The sequence below is a fragment of the Staurois parvus genome, unplaced genomic scaffold (genome assembly GCF_062004578.1).
Source record: "Staurois parvus isolate SC_StPar_1 unplaced genomic scaffold, SC_StPar_1.0 ptg000116l, whole genome shotgun sequence".
Lineage (NCBI taxonomy): Eukaryota > Metazoa > Chordata > Amphibia > Anura > Ranidae > Staurois > Staurois parvus.
The window spans coordinates 2,479,312-2,495,465 of NW_028317912.1; positions in this window are offsets into that span (position 1 = coordinate 2,479,312).

Here is a 16,154-nt window from a genome sequence, read left to right on the forward strand (position 1 = left end):
TGGAAGGGATTTTAAGTCAGGCACAGTTAGAGAAGATTGTATGGATTCCACATAAGTTTTGCACATTGGATGTTAATATTAGTTATATTGACAATGAAAGTCTTGAGTATATGAGATAGAATGTATAGTCAAAAAGGATGAAAATATAATTCAATATTTACTCCTTTGGTGGGAACGGAGTATTTCCTCTCGGGGAAGGATAATATTTTTGGGAAATGGATAAAGGATAAGAATGCATGCTTGGAAGATATATTGAATGAAAGGAAATTGCACACGTTTCAAAATTTAAAGAAAAAAAGGATTTATTTATCACATTTGATGAGTGGCGATATTATCAATTAAACCATTTTGTTTCAAGTCTCCCTTAACCACTGAGGATGTCGGAGGATATGTATCCATTTGAAAAACTGTTAAATGAAAAAATAATCCCAAACATGTCACTTCTAGGATTTATAAGATCCTAATGGTTATGGAAGGAACTGATCATCCTGGGTTTTTTAAAAAATGGGAAAAGGAGATTGGAACAGAATTGAATGTACAGCAATGGAATAAATTTTTCAAATTAACACATGAGGTGACAAATATGAACACAGTGGAGATGAACTATAAATGTTTAACCAGAGGTATATTACACCAAACATAGCTTGGATGTGGAGAAAGGGGTACAATGGCACATATATGGTGAGGTTGCCCAAAACTACAGGATTACTGGAGGGAAATAATCCAGTATATTCAGGAGATATGTTGGCTAACCATACAGAGAGATCCATGAAGGTGTTTATTCTAAACTTTGAGCCCTCAGCAAAACTATATAAAAATAGGAAACTCTATCATCTAATTAGTGCGGCTAAGGTTTTGATTCCCAAGTTCTGGCAGGTTCCTGAAGCATCAAGAATTAACGAATGGATAAATAGAGTTGAAAGTATTTATAGTATGGAGGAGCTATGTCACATGGAGGAGGATAAAATGGAAAAATTCAGGAAAACGTGGTGTAGTTGGCTGAAATTTAAATCCTCTGAAATATATATGGAACTGGTTGTAATGGGGAAAATGGGTTGGGGGGAGGGTGGAAGGGCAGAGGTAATATTGGGATAAATGGAATGTGTATTTGTGAAATATTTTTATAAATGTGCTGTTCTTTTTGTTCTGAAAAATCAAATAAAAGTTAAATTAAAAAAAAAAATACATAATTGATGTTACATTGTTATGGTGGAACATGTTTTGTACAGTTAATAAATAAGAAATGTATTCAGGCACACAGTAATTATTCGAATATTACATTGGTACAGTTCATAGAGGCCCCAATTAGGAATAATGCTCTGCTGGACCTGGTAATCTCAAACCATGCAGAGTGTATTACTAATGTCCATATAAAAGAATATCTGGGTAGCAGTGACCATAACATGATTTCATTTATTAAAAATAACATAGAAATCTGTGCTGGTTCAAAGAAAACAAGAGATGCCAACACTAAATTCTGATACAAAGAATTTTCAAGACATAGAAATATAGGCGTGGCGCTAAAATTGCAAAAAACAATCTAATAACGTTAACTAAATGTAAGTGAAACCAAAAGTGACAACACTTGCAAATGAATGGAAATAGTAAAAATGAGAAAATAAAGTGAAAAAACTATAAGTCCCAATGCCAAAAGAGCACTCAAAAAAATCTTAAAGTGCAATCATGGATCTTCAGTTACTAGATGATCAAACATTATCCAAGTGAAACATGTGTCACTCCGCTCCGTGCTCAAAGCAGGCTTACCAGATATATTTGACCATCATATTATAGAGTGGTGAGAATGGGCACAAGAACAATCATATGGCAATCGCTCCAGCCTCCTTCATAACCTCCAGTGATGGTTCAGATGGCTTTCACCCACTCCATATGGATCATTAGTGCATGCGTTGTCAGGCATATAAGTGGCATGTGCATGGAATGAAAAAGCTTCCCATAGCATAAAATCATTAAAAAATGTATTTAAACAAAAAAAAGGCACTTACATGGTTTAAAATCAATTTCAGCGCTGTGTTATCCAAAAAGATCCATGTGTTCCCACTTCCAAGATGGCCATAATATATTTTTTGAGTGCTCTTTTGGCATTGGGACATTAGGGCTTATAGTTTTTCCACTTTATTTTCTCAATTTCCATTAATTTGCAAGTGTTGTCACTTGTGGTTTCACTTATGTTTAGTTAACGTCATTAGATTGTTTTTTGCACTATTAGCACCACGCCTATATTTATATGACAGAAAAATAACATAAAAGAAAATTTTTAAAAAGGGATCAAAATCTTTACCAAGTAATTATAGACTGTTAGTTTAACATCTATAATTGGGAAGATAATAGAGAGTTTAATAAAAGACAACATAAATTATTTCTTGCTAATTTAAGCAACAGACAGCATGGATTCATGAAAGACAGAAGTTGTCAAACAAATCTGATTTCTTTTTATGAGGAGGTGAGTAAAACCTTGGACAAAGGAGTGGCAGTGGACGTGGTATACTTGGATTTTGCAAAAGCGTTTGACACAGTTCCCCACACACGGCTAATGTGTAAGGTAAAGTCTACAGCAGCCTTTCTCAACCTTTTCAATGCAGAGGAACCCTTGACGCAACTCTCTGGTCTCAGGGAACCCCTGCTAAAAATATCTACGATTCATGGTACATTAGTGTGATAGAGGTAAGAAATAATTTTTAGTTTAAAAAAGAGAATATTGCAAACATATACAAAATTACTTTAAATTCCAAACACATTGGGGAACAGCATGCTCTGAATTTTATATAATTTTCTTTTTTTTCAGTGTTAACATGATAGTATTGCATTCATGTGTGAGCTAGTGCTCCTCTTGGCCAGAGGCCAAATTAGTTCACCGGGCCCCACACCGGAAAAGTAGTATCTTTTCACTTACCAGTGACATCTGTCCCTTCACTGACTGCAGAGACATTTTAAGAGATGGATTCCCTTTACCAGCTCTTACACGACACACTTTATTATCTTAAGCCTGAAAACATGGAGGCAAGCTTCTGTATACTTTGTTGGCCTTGCACACCATGGTCAAGGCCTGATCCCTAGGAGGGTTTCATTACACAAGAGGCCCTAATATTGGGACCCTGCCACTCAGAAGGGCAAACATCAGTCCATCCCTTCATCTCCCAGTCAGAATTGTCTCCTCTCCAAAGCTGACTGCCCCTTCTTCCATTTCTTACTCTTCATCACCCAGAATATTAACATGATGATTTACACTTGGTTCCCTGTCCCCATTCAAGGTAGGACCAAACAATTCACTTACCCAGTAAATTATTTTTTGAAGAATTTAGTTGTTCAATGTTTTCAGTAAAATTCCCAGAACAGTGCAAGTTCAGACAAACATATTTTCCTTTTTTATTTGTTTCTCGCGTACATATTTATCTTTGTCATGTATTGATTTGGTACTAGGAAATGAGTCAGTATATTCACTGTCACCTCAGGTCAACTACCTCGCTAGGGGTTGTCAGATCATTCACCTTGCTGACCATTAACCTAAGGTGTCAGGTATTTCGGGAATTTGAATTCTTTTTGACTTTACCTTTTTAAGCATGCTGATCAAATATCATCACAACTAGAGGGCTTTTTAATTGATAATAACAGGCACTCGGCCTCTTTTTTAGTATGGGATACATTAAAGGCGTATCTAAGGGGCTTATGTTTAAAGGAAGTATCATCTATCAAAACCAAAACTAGGAAATGGGAAACAAGGGCTAGGCAATGGGTTGGGGAAGCAGAGCAAGCATATGTGGCAAATCCTAACAGGGAGACTAAATGGGAATGCTTTACAGGTGCAATGCTTTACAGGCTCCTTTGCACAGAAAGAATAAATGCACATTTTTGTACCTACAAAAAAATGTACATTTATTATTTTTGTCTAAAAGGTGAACTTATCCTTTAGGTTGTTGTATCAGGCCCCAACAGCTCACCTTAGAATTAACAACACTTTACCTTCCCCATTTAGACTAAGGAGAGGTACTAGGCAGGTGTGAGGGACCGCCGAGCGGCACCACTAGCACTCCACCGGTCAGGCGTGCCCAGAGCGCGGAATCTAAGCCCCAGGGTACTTGTTCACCAGGGCCCCTGATGGTGGGGATGGACTTGTAGTACCCTGAGACCAGGTCGCCTCTACTGAGCACACCTGTCAGTGGTAGGGGTGTCCGCCAGGGGTTCCAACCAGGGAGAGCCAAATGTGAGGAGGTCGGGTGACCCTGATGGGATGGATGGATGGATGGCTGAGCAAGTGCGTAGTCAGACAGGCCGAGTCGGTAATGTAGAGGACGGTAAGGTACAAGGGAGCAGGCAGAGAATCGTCGGGTCACACGCCAGGTCAGCAACAGGAGGTCAGATCTACAGAGGGGCATCCAGGGAGAGAGGTCAGGCAAGCAAGGGTCTGGGCAGGAGAAATCAGCAAGGTCAAGAGCAATCCGGGTCAATAACTTACAGGATACAGGTTCACAGGATCAGGAATGCAGGTAAGACCAGAAGGCAACGAAATGACAGCTCAGGGACCTTTAAATATCCCGCCCTGCGCTGCCATTGGTGCCCAGCGGGCGGCCGCGGCTTCTACTGCGCATGCGCGAACTCGAACGCCGCGGCCGGCCCGGACCTAGTGCCCGTGTACTGGGAGGAGCAGTGCGCCTGCGCCGGGACCATCGAGGGACGGATCGCGGGGATCCCTGACAGCAGGGATGCCCGCTGTCTCCTTTACTGTTTGCTTTGGCATTGGAGCAGCTCACTGCGGCTTTTCTAAGTGATTCTCGGATAGTGGGATTTTGGAGAGGTGAGAAGGAAAAGAAATTGGCATTGTATGCAGCTGCTGCATTAATTGTTGGAGACACATCTACATCCATAGATAGTTTGATGTCTGTTATTTATATTTTTGAGTCCTACGCAGGTTTCAATATAAATTGAAATGTCTGTTCTCCTGCCGGTTGACCCTCTCAGAGATCCCTTGCCACCAATTTCTTCTCAGATAAAGGTGATAGAGTCATTTGTATATTTGGAAATAGTTATACATCGGGATATCTCTAGGTATGCAGATTCAAATATTAACTCACTGTTTATTAAATTTAAACAGAAATCTATAAGCTGGTGTAAACTACTACTTTCAATAGTAGGAAGGGTAAACCTAATTAAAATGATATGGATGCTACAATTATTATATGCTTTACATAATACTCTGGTGTGGCCCCCCCCATGTTTTTTTTTGATTGGACACTATACTCTGTGTGCTTATCTGGAAAAAGCATAGCTCACGCATAAAATTAGAAACATTGCAGGAAGCTAAAGAGAATGGTGGCCTGGCCGTTCCAAATCTATTCCTATACTTTCTGTCAGCGTAGCTCCAACATTTCACGAGTCGGGAATAAGATGGGAGTATTGACCCAATTAGGAAAATACTGTCTACGCTATTTTTAGCTATAAAATTGGTAGATTGTTTAGAGGTGGTCAGACTAGTTAGGCAGTTTCCCACTTTAGCCATGATAGACAAGGTTTGGAATAGGATAAAGGACCATTGTCAGTACAAGGGGTATACAGATTACACTAGAATCTTTCAGAACTTCAATTTCCTGGAGCTATTAAAACTGGAGGGATTTAATCAATAGTCTGAAAGAGGGCTTGTGTATATCCAAAAACTATTTCAGGGTCAACATCTGAAAGATTTCCAGACCTTACAGGAGAAATTTGGTCTGCCTACCAAAAGTTTTTCGGTATATATATTATACAGTGCTCAGCATAAATAGGTGCACCCCAACAGATTTGTCAGAAAATGTTTACTTTCCTTTTAGAACCAACATTTTCTATGGGACACTATACTACAAAATACTCCCACAAATGCGGGCCATTGATTGCAAACAAGATTTGTTACTTTGCAAACACAAAAAAGTATTTTTCCTAATGAATTCATTCAAGACCATGTTGCAAAAATTAATACACCCTATTGAAAATCTTAAATTTTAGACAACAAAATCCTACTTAACAAGAATTCAACTACAGGTGACTCTTATTATGCATTAAACAGGTGTCCAGCAGACAGTTGATTATAAAAAGGGCATTACTTAACAAAGAAAACCCCTTCCCATTTTATTCTGTCAGCAATGGCACCACATGGAAGAGAAACAAAACCTGAGAAAGAAAATAATTTCTTTACACAAAAAAGATGAAGACTACAAGAAGATCAGTAAAACTTTACTTATCAGTCAGAATACTGTAGCAAAAGTGATACGGAAATTTATCAAACATGGAACTGCAACCATCTCATGGAGACGTCCATGCTGTCCATGAAAGTTCAAACCTCAACAGGAGCATCTTCTGATGAGAAGGGTTGAAGAAAATCACCATGCAAGTTCACTGCAGATAGCTAAAGAAGTAGAAAACCAAACTGGGGTAGTTGTTTCCCATGACACAATATGGCGTACACTGCAGAGGAATGGCACGCATGGGTGTCGTTCACGAAGGAAGTCTCTCCTAAAGCCCATGCACAAAAAAGTCTGCCAAGAATTTTCCAGGGTCCATGCTGAAAAAGAAAAAGACTACTGGGACTCTGTATTCTGGAGTGATGAGACCAAGAAAAATGTTTTTGGAACTCATGGCTTCAAAACTGTATGGCATCGCAAAGGTGAGGACTACAAAGAAAAAGGCATGGTGCCTACAGTTAAACATGGTGGTGGCAGTGTCCTTCTGTGGGGTTGCATGAGTGCTGCTGGTGTTGGGGAGCTGCATTTCATTGATGGTAACATGAATTCACAGATGTACTGCTCTATATTGAAAGAGAAGATGCTACCATCACTCCATGCCCTTGGTTGTCGTGCACTTTTCCAACATGACAATGATCCAAAACACACATCTAAGGCCACTTTTGCATTTATGAAGAAGAACAGGGTGAAAGTGATTCAGTGGTGGCCAAGCATGCCTCCTGACCTGAACCCAATTTAACACCTATGGGGAATTCTGAAGAGACACTTTGAGCATCACTGTCTATCCAGCATCCAGGCTCTTTGTTCTTGAAGAACGGAAAAAGATAGATGTTGCAATATGTCGCCAACTTGTTCATTCCATGCCTAGAAGACTTGGTGCTGTCCTTAAAAATCATGGAGGTCATACAAAATACTAGATGTAGTAGTTTTTGTTGTGGGGTGTATTCATTTTTGCATCAACTAATTTGAGTAAAACTGAAAACGTTTGTAATCTAAGTTATATTGTTATCCTTATTTTCATGTAACAATTGTTCCATAAAACTCAGTTTTATTCTTATGTTCATTAAGATATTGATTAAAATCTTACTTTTCAAAAGGGGTGTACTCATTTATGCTGTGCACCATATATATATATATATATATATATATATATATATATATATATATACAGTGGGGATCGAAAGTTTGGGCACCCCAGCTAAAAATTTGTATTAATGTGCATAAAGAAGCCAAGGAAAGATGGAAAAGTCTCCAAAAGGCATCAAATTACAGATTAGACATTCTTATAATATGTCAACAAAAGTTAGATTTTATTTCCATCATTTACACTTTCAAAATAACAGAAAACAAAAAAATGGCGTCTGCAAAAGTTTGGGCACCCTGCAGAGTTAATATCTTGTACTGCCCCCTTTGGCAAGTATCACAGCTTGTAAACGCTTTTTGTAGCCAGCCAAGAGTCTTTCAATTCTTGTTTGAGGTATCTTTGCCCATTCTTCCTTACAAATGTCTTCCAGTTCTTTGAGATTTCTGGGCTGTCTGTCACGCACTGCTCTTTTAAGGTCTATCCATAGATTTTCAATTATGTTGAGGTCAGGAGATTGTGAAGGTCATGGCAAAACCTTCAGTTTACGCCTCTTGATGTAATCCCCCGTGGATTTCGAGGTGTGTTTAGGATCATTATCCATTTGTAGAAGCCATCCTCTCTTTAACTTCAGCTTTTTCACAGATGGCATCAAGTTACCATCCAAAATTTGCTGAAATTTTATTGAATCCATTTTTCCTTCTACTCGTGAGATGTCCCCTGTGCCACTGGCTGCAACACAACCCCAAAGCATGATTGATCAAACCCCATGCTTAATAGTTGGACAGAGGTTCTTTTCATTAAATTCTGTGCCCCTTCTTCTCCAAACGTACCTTTGTTCATTCCGGCCAAAAAGTTCAATTCTAACCTCATCGGTCCACAGAACTTGTTTCCAAAATGCATCAGGCTTGTCTATATGTTCATTTGCAAAGTTCAAACGATGATTTTTGTGGTGAGGACATAGAAGAGGTTTTCTTCTGATGACTCTTCCATGAAGACCATATTTGTACAAGTATCTCTTTATACTGGAATAGTGTACCACAACTCCAGTGTCTGCCAGATCTTTCTGGAGGGATCGTGCAGTCAAACGTGGGTTTTGAATTGTTTTTCTCACAATCCTGCGAGCTGTTCTGTCTGTTATTTTTCTTGGTCTTCCAGATGTTGCTTTAACTTCCACTGTTCCTGATGACTGCCATTTCTTAATTACATTCCGAACAGAGGATATTGACATCTGAAAACGCTTTGCTATCTTCTTATAGCCTTCTCCAGCTTTGTGAGCGTCAACTATTTTCAGTTTCAGTTTTCTAGACAACTGCTTAGAAGAACCCATGGTGCTGATTGTTGGGGCAAGGCCAGATGAGTCTGGGCATTTAAAACCTTTGAGATTGACATCACCTGGTCTTCCCAGATGATGATTGAGTACAATCCATGACACTGGCAGGTCTCAGCTTGGCAAAGGGGGCAGTGCATGCTATAAATTCTGCAGGGTGCCCAAACTTTTGCAGACGCCATTTTTTTGTTTTCTGTTATTTTGAAAGTGTAAATGATGGAAATAAAATCTAACTTTTGTTGACATATTATAAGAATGTCTAATCTGTAATTTGATGCCCTTTGGAGATTTTTCCATCTTTCCTTGGCTTCTTTATGCACATTAATACAAATTTTTAGCTGGGGTGCCTAAGCTTTCGATCCCCACTGTATATATATATATATACACACTGTATATATTATATATATATATATATATATATATATATATATATATAAAAACACCCATGACTTTAGAAATGCATTTATAGCCTTTCTAGTTTTATGCACTTCTGTAATTTTTCTTCTTTCCTCTGAAATCCGATTACTTTTTTTTTCTTTTAAGTTGGGATTTGGGAAAGGGCAAAAATAATCAGTTCATTTTGTTTGAGACAACCAAAGGTACTGCTTTTGTTAAATAACTATGTGATATGTTTGTTGTGACATGTCAGGAATGTGATATTGTAGAGTAGATATATATAGTAGTACAATTCTACAAGTTATTGTGAGAAGTGACTAAAAAAAAATCAAAAAGCTCTTTAACTGAATTGGCGTCTACCACAATAAACCTTCTTGGTACAGATGGTAGTCACATGTCTTATTCCTGACATATACCACAAATAAGAGGATCATTCCTCATTTCAGGACAGTGGGTGAAGTCATGCAAGTCATTCATTTATGCCTCAACAGCCAGAAGCACATCTGGAAACACTAGTGTATAGTTCAAATGTAGCTCAATATTATAGATCCAAACTGCATACAGCTGTTTCAGGCTTTTTGGCCGTCATTGCAGTATTTGGAAACTGTGGCTTCTGTGGAGTAGGGCTTGGGACCCAATGAGACCCTATCACCATACAAGTTATAATGAGAAGGGACTAAAGGAATCAAAAAGCCCTACAACTGAAGCAGTGCAGAGAACAGTAAAGCCTTCTTAGAACAGAACGTATTCACAAGTCTCAGTCCATCAGGTATTTGCTGAAATGATAATTTAAATACCAACATAGTTTTGCAGAGTTCATGATGTTCTCAATTGAAAGAGACGCTGCTGGCTACTGTAACACGAACCTCAGGATGTGATGTGTGTCTGCTGACATCTTGTGGCTCTTTGTAGTGCTTCATTTAAAGTGATACTAAACGATATCCTTATTTATTAAAATAAAACCCATACACATCCTTCCTTACTGTGTTTTTCTGCCTTCATGTAACATCCTCTGGGAGCTCCTGAACCTCTCCTTTTCAGCCCCACTTCAATTTGTTTCAAAGAGTGCAGGTTAGTGGCAATCATATCACTGGTTTATGCATGCTCCCACAGTTCATAGTCCCTAGTCCACCTCGAAGGTGAGAAGGAAAAGGTGACTACCCTCTGGTGGCTGTCACCCTCTAATAGGAGGTTGTATCACAGCAGCAAAAAAAAAAGTAAAAAAAATAGATGGTAAATATTTTATTTACAGTCCCCTTTTCTGAATGAACATGGTGAGTGATTGATACCCCTGTTTTACACTGTGTTGCTAGTGAGCTGTTGCCGTGTCACCCTGAGTAGGTAATTCATTAAAATCAGAGGGCCCAGGTACACCCACGTTTCTCCACTCTCTGCTCAGCCCCCCTGCCCAGCTTGAGAACAGCTTCGACCATGCACACATAGCGGGGGCAGGAAGGCCATATTATGAGCTGCCGGGTGAAAGTGGTGGGCTTGTATGTGAATCTGGAAGTCAGATGACCTGTGGGTCCACCAACCCCAGGCCGAGTCCTCTGAATATCCTGTTTTACATACAAGCCCACTGGGAGCGTCTTGGCGCACAGTGGAAGCCTTAGGTGGTAGTGGGGGGCCAGGTCAATTTTTGCATCAGGGCTATGCCTGAATATAAGAAAAATTCACTTTGAATGTGAACATGCACCACTACTTTAGTAAATTATCCCCAGTGTGGGTTTAATTCTAAAATGAGAGTTACATTGGCCTTTATTCCAGAAGAAAAGAGAGTTTAAAGATGAATCCCTGGTGCATAATCTTAATATAAATATGGTCTTTAAAACTGAACTCCAGATAATATTAGGTAAGTTCTATGTATGATACATAGCGATCTATCTCATTATATATCAGAATTTATCTCAATCAGCTATTCTGAAATAGCAAATCCTTCCCCTTACATGATCATATACTCATGCTGGCCACTTTCAGAATTAGATCAAATACATCAACTGTCAACCAATGTGTACTTCTCAAGTGGAAAACATTCTCAAAGCAATTCCAGAATATGATTGGTAGAAGGGAGAAAGTCACTTACCTTGTTCCCCACTTGCCTGTCCTGCTGTCTTATCCCAGATGAGTCCTGTTCAGGTGTTTCAAGCCCTCTAGCAATACACACCAAATTGAGCATGTGCGGAGTGTCTCATCAGGAGATAAGAGGCGGACACTGGAAGAAGGGGAGGATCAGAGAAGTCAGGATAAAACAGCCTTTTTACACAATGCAGAGGATTAACCCCTTATGTTCCACAGTGAGTATAACAAGCGTGCTTTACTGCATATACAGGCTGATTTTACTGTTGTGGGTTTAGTAACACTTTAAAGCTAATCTCCACATTTAATGATCCTTTAAATAGTTAGTTTAGGCCAGTGTTTCTCAACTCCAGTCCTCATGGACCCCCAACAGGTCATGTTTTCAGGATTTCCCTCAGATGAAACAGCTGTGGTAATTACTAAGGCAGTGAAACTGATCAAATCACCTGTGCAAAATAATGGAAATCCTGAAAACATGACCTGTTGGGGGTCCATGAGGACTGGAGTTGAGAAACACTGGTTTAGGCAATGCTGGCCCAAATGAACTATTTACTGCACTAACTATTGCTCTTGCTGGGTGCGCTGTATTAAATGTATGCAGCCTCAGCTATATATAGTATACAGCGCTGTATTCCAACAGGAGGACAGGGACTTCCCGTCTCACTCCCAGAACAAAATAGAGTTGGACTGAGTGCCATTCATTCATGCTGTTCATGAGAAGCTTTATGTTCTAGGAATGATTCATACAAAACAAATGGCTAAGTAGCCCAACTCCTATTTTGTTTCAGGAGGCAGACAGGAAGCCTCTGTCCCCATGTTGGAACACAACGCTGTATACTAAATGTAGCTGAGGCTACATACAGTTAACATAGGGTGCCTAGCAAGCACACCTGTCAGTGCAGTAAATACATTCTCTGGGCTAGTTTGGTCCAAAAAACTATTAAAGGGCCATTAAACATGGAGATCAGTTTTAAGTCACAGATAAACATAACATGACATAACATGATAAATTCTCTTTATATACTTTTATTAAGTTAACTGCTTTGACTTTATGTCCTTTACTTAAAGTGATTCTGGTAGAAGGGTGGGTATCATGTGGGGCAGCACAGTGGCTAAATGGTTAGCACTTCCACCTGGCAGTACCAGGGCTGTGGGTCCAAATCCCAACCACAGCACCACCCACCTGAAGCTTGCATATTCTCCCTGTGCCCGCATGGGCCTCCTCCAGATACCCCAGCCTCCTCCCACACTCCAAAGATATGCTGGTAGGTTAATTGGATCCTCTCTAAATTGGCCCTAGGGACTTTAGATTGTCTGCCCCTTGAGGGTTAGGGACTGATGTGAATGTACAATATATATGTAAAGCACTGCATTAATTAACAGCGCTATATAAATACCTGAAATGTGTTTCACTTTCACGAAGGCTTGGAATGGATGTTCCAAGCAGTGCTTTATGGTTTTTAAAGCTTCATTTGTCTATGTGTATGACTATACTGTGTTGCAGGCAGGGGCAAACTGACCATTTGGAAACTCGGGCACTGCCCGAGGGCCCAGGGTCAGTAGGGGGCCTCATGAGATGCCCCTGGTACCTTTTTCATAGGCTTTTTTGAGTGTGGGTGAGGACACAGGGGCCCCATGATCCCCTATTGCCCAGAGGCCCCATGAGTTGTCAGTCCGCCCCTGGTTGCAGGGTTATTGTAGCAATCCAACCCTCTTGAACCCCTTAATGCTCTAAGCCTGTGAACTATACATAATTATCATGAGAGCTGCTACACATCCAGTCATAATAATGCCTAGTGTCATGCAAGACCACCGGCAACTTTCCCACTATCAGACACATCCAGGTCCTCTGGGCTTGTCATTAATGTGTGCTGTGTACACTGTATATACTTGTATGAGTGAAGCCGGGGGTTTCATTCAGAAGGATATACCACCCGTAACAATGCCCATACACACTAACTTCCCTCGCCCTCTCTTTTACAAAGCTGCATTGCCTTTGTGAATGAATGAAGGGGGTGGGTGGAGTTAGTGTGTATGCGGGTTGCCAAGGGTGGTATATCTTCTTAATTCAAAGTCAAACTGCAGTGCCATGCTAGCTTAATATTTCTCTCCATAGGCCAGCACTGAGAAGGAGGAAATTGAAATCTGGAATCAATAGCTCAGCAATTAGCATAGGTCAAGTGCAAAAAACAACAATTTTTGCTGGAAAGTGATACGGTGTATGAAGAAGCGGACACCGCTCAAACACGATCCCAACCGATGTATGAAGAAGCGGAGTCCGCTCAAACCCAAGTCAAACAATGAGGGCAAGATGTAGATGGCCTCAGCCACCACTCCAGCCACGCCCTCTGATGTGTTTCGCCCCGCCCATCAGGGGCTTGGTCACAGAGGCATAGGAAACAGACAGGCAGAGAAATCTAAATAGCATTATTGGCCATGAAAACAGGTTTGAGTGCAAGGGTGCAGCAAAAACATCAAAGGGGAAGTAGTAAAGAGTCATGTTGTTTTTATTATTATACCTTTTTTTTTTTTTTTTATTACAAAATCGACTTTATAGCAAACATTTCAAAACACAAATTTTTACATAAATTTTCACATAAATGTATCTATTACCTCCCCCTCCCCCCTCCCCCCTCCCACTGATGGCTGATGGCTTGCCTCTTTGGATAGACCTGATACACTGCCTCATAGTGGGCTGTTTGTTTTTTACATCCCAGTCCTGATTTTTATCAGGCCATCAACACTTTCTCACAAAATTTCTTGTGATCATCGCTTCACACTCATACACTGCCCCATCAGTATCAGCCAGCAGGCAATCTTGTTGTTGGTGCATTTGGGCGGGTCCCCTTCAGCAGGTATTTTGGGTGGCATCTATCCTTCACTGGTTCAGTTTTTATTTTCTTTACCATATTTTGTTTTGTTTTATTATTTTTGCCTGACACATATGAGGAGTCCTTGGCTGTATCATATAACAATTAGTTCTTTTAAAAAACATTTAGGGCATTTTTTTACCTCACATGGAATCATCTTGAGCACTTCTGAGGAAGAGATTTTTGTTGAACTCGAAACGCGTCAAGTGCGACCCATGCCTGATCCATGACTAGATTTGTAATACCATCTTTGATGATACCGCCGCAATATGTATTGTAGCTTCATGTTTGTTTTCTAGATTGAAAAAATAAAATTGCATACTGTTTTAAAAAAAATTATTGCTTGAGAAATGTGCCGTTAAAGTCCCATCCAAAAGAGGATTTCCCCTCCCCCTTGTATTTCTGTGGTAATCAGGACAGTTTCCTGTTCACTGGGTCATTTTATCTTGATGAGCTTGTCATGGAAAGTGTTTCATCTTTTGCAGAGAATAAGGTAGAAAAAAAAACTTTAGCCTTTACAAACACTTTAACCACCTCCCGTAGTAATATGACAGACGCAAGGTGGTTCTCTCGATCTGGGAGGACGTCATATGACATCTTCCCATTCTCACTGTGCATGCACGGCTCACAGAGCACGCAGCGCGGCAATCGGCGGTGCGCTGTGTCCCTCGGACATAGCGGATCATGGAAAGAGCCGAAGATGTCAGCTCGGTCATGTGATCAACTGTGTCCAATCACAGCTGATCACATGTAAACAGGGAAATGTCGGTTATCGGCATTTCTCTCCTCTCGAGGTGTCACACTGACAGCTCGAGAGGAGAGCTGGTAATCGGCTTTCCGCGGAGGGCACTGATGATCAGTATGCCCTGATGATCAGTGTAGCCCCAGCAGTGCCACCTGTCAGTGTCCATCAGTGCCTTATGTCAGTGCCTCGTGCCAGTGCCCATCAGTGCCACATATCAGTGCACACCAGTGCACATCAATGCCACATATCACTGCCCATCTGAGCTGCCTTTCAGTGTCACCCATCAGTGCCAGTCAGTGCCACCTATCAGTGCTTCCAATCAGTGCCACCTATCAGTGCCACCTATCAATGCCAGTCAGTGCTGCCTATCAGTGCCAGTCAGTGCTACCTATCAGTGCCAGTCAGTGCCGCCTATCAGTGCCTGTCAGTGCCGCCTATTAGTGCCAGTCAGTGCCGCCTATCAGTGCTGCCTATCAGTGCCATGTATCAGTGCTGCCTTTCAGTGCCCATCAGTGATGCCTGTCAATGCCCATCAGTGCCACCTACCAGTGCCTCCTCATCAGTGCCCATCAGTGCCACCTGTCAGTGTCCATCAGTGCAGCCTATCAGTGCCCATCAGTGCAGCCTCATTAGCGCACATCAGTGAAGGAGAAAAATCACGTATTTCCAAAATTTTATAACAAAAACTAAGAAAAAACATTTTTTTTTCAAAATTTTCAGTGGTTTTTGGTTTGTTTAAGAAAAAATAAAAAACCCAGAGGTGATTAAATACCAACAAAATAAAGCTCTATCTGTCACAAAAAAATGATAAAAATTTCATATGGGTACAATGTTGTTTGACCGCGCAATTGTCATTCAAAGTGTGACAGCGCTGAAAGCTGGAAATTGGCCTGGGCAGGAAGGGGATATAAGTGCCCTGTAGGCTAGTGGTTAAACATGTGGCTTCTAAAAAGCTGTTAAACTGCCCCCTGTTCTGAATGTACGTATACTTTGTTTATTTCCATACTTGTACTGAAAGCTGCAAAAAATCATTGTGTAAATTTAAATGGATACTTGCAAGTTGGTTTACTGTTTTGTCCCATACATGCTATTGGTAGCTGAAGCTGCCAATTACATTTAGTCACAAATACAAGGTTTGGGGATGATAGCTCGAGAGATCGTGTTTACTCTAGGGTTTAGATCTCCCAGCGCACTCTGCAAATAGACTACAGATGCATGCAGGATGCCAAGTGTGGAACGTGTGTCCTGAGTGAATTGCAGGTTCTAAAAAGTACAGGGCACAGCAAAATGGAATTTCTGCCTCTCAGGCTGGATAATGAACACTTTCAGTGGATCATCATTTTGTATCTGACTTCTGTGTGAGTTTCAAATGTAAGTGGAAATGGGGATTTTTATATTCAGTGTTCAGTGACCCTTTAAAGCTGGAGTT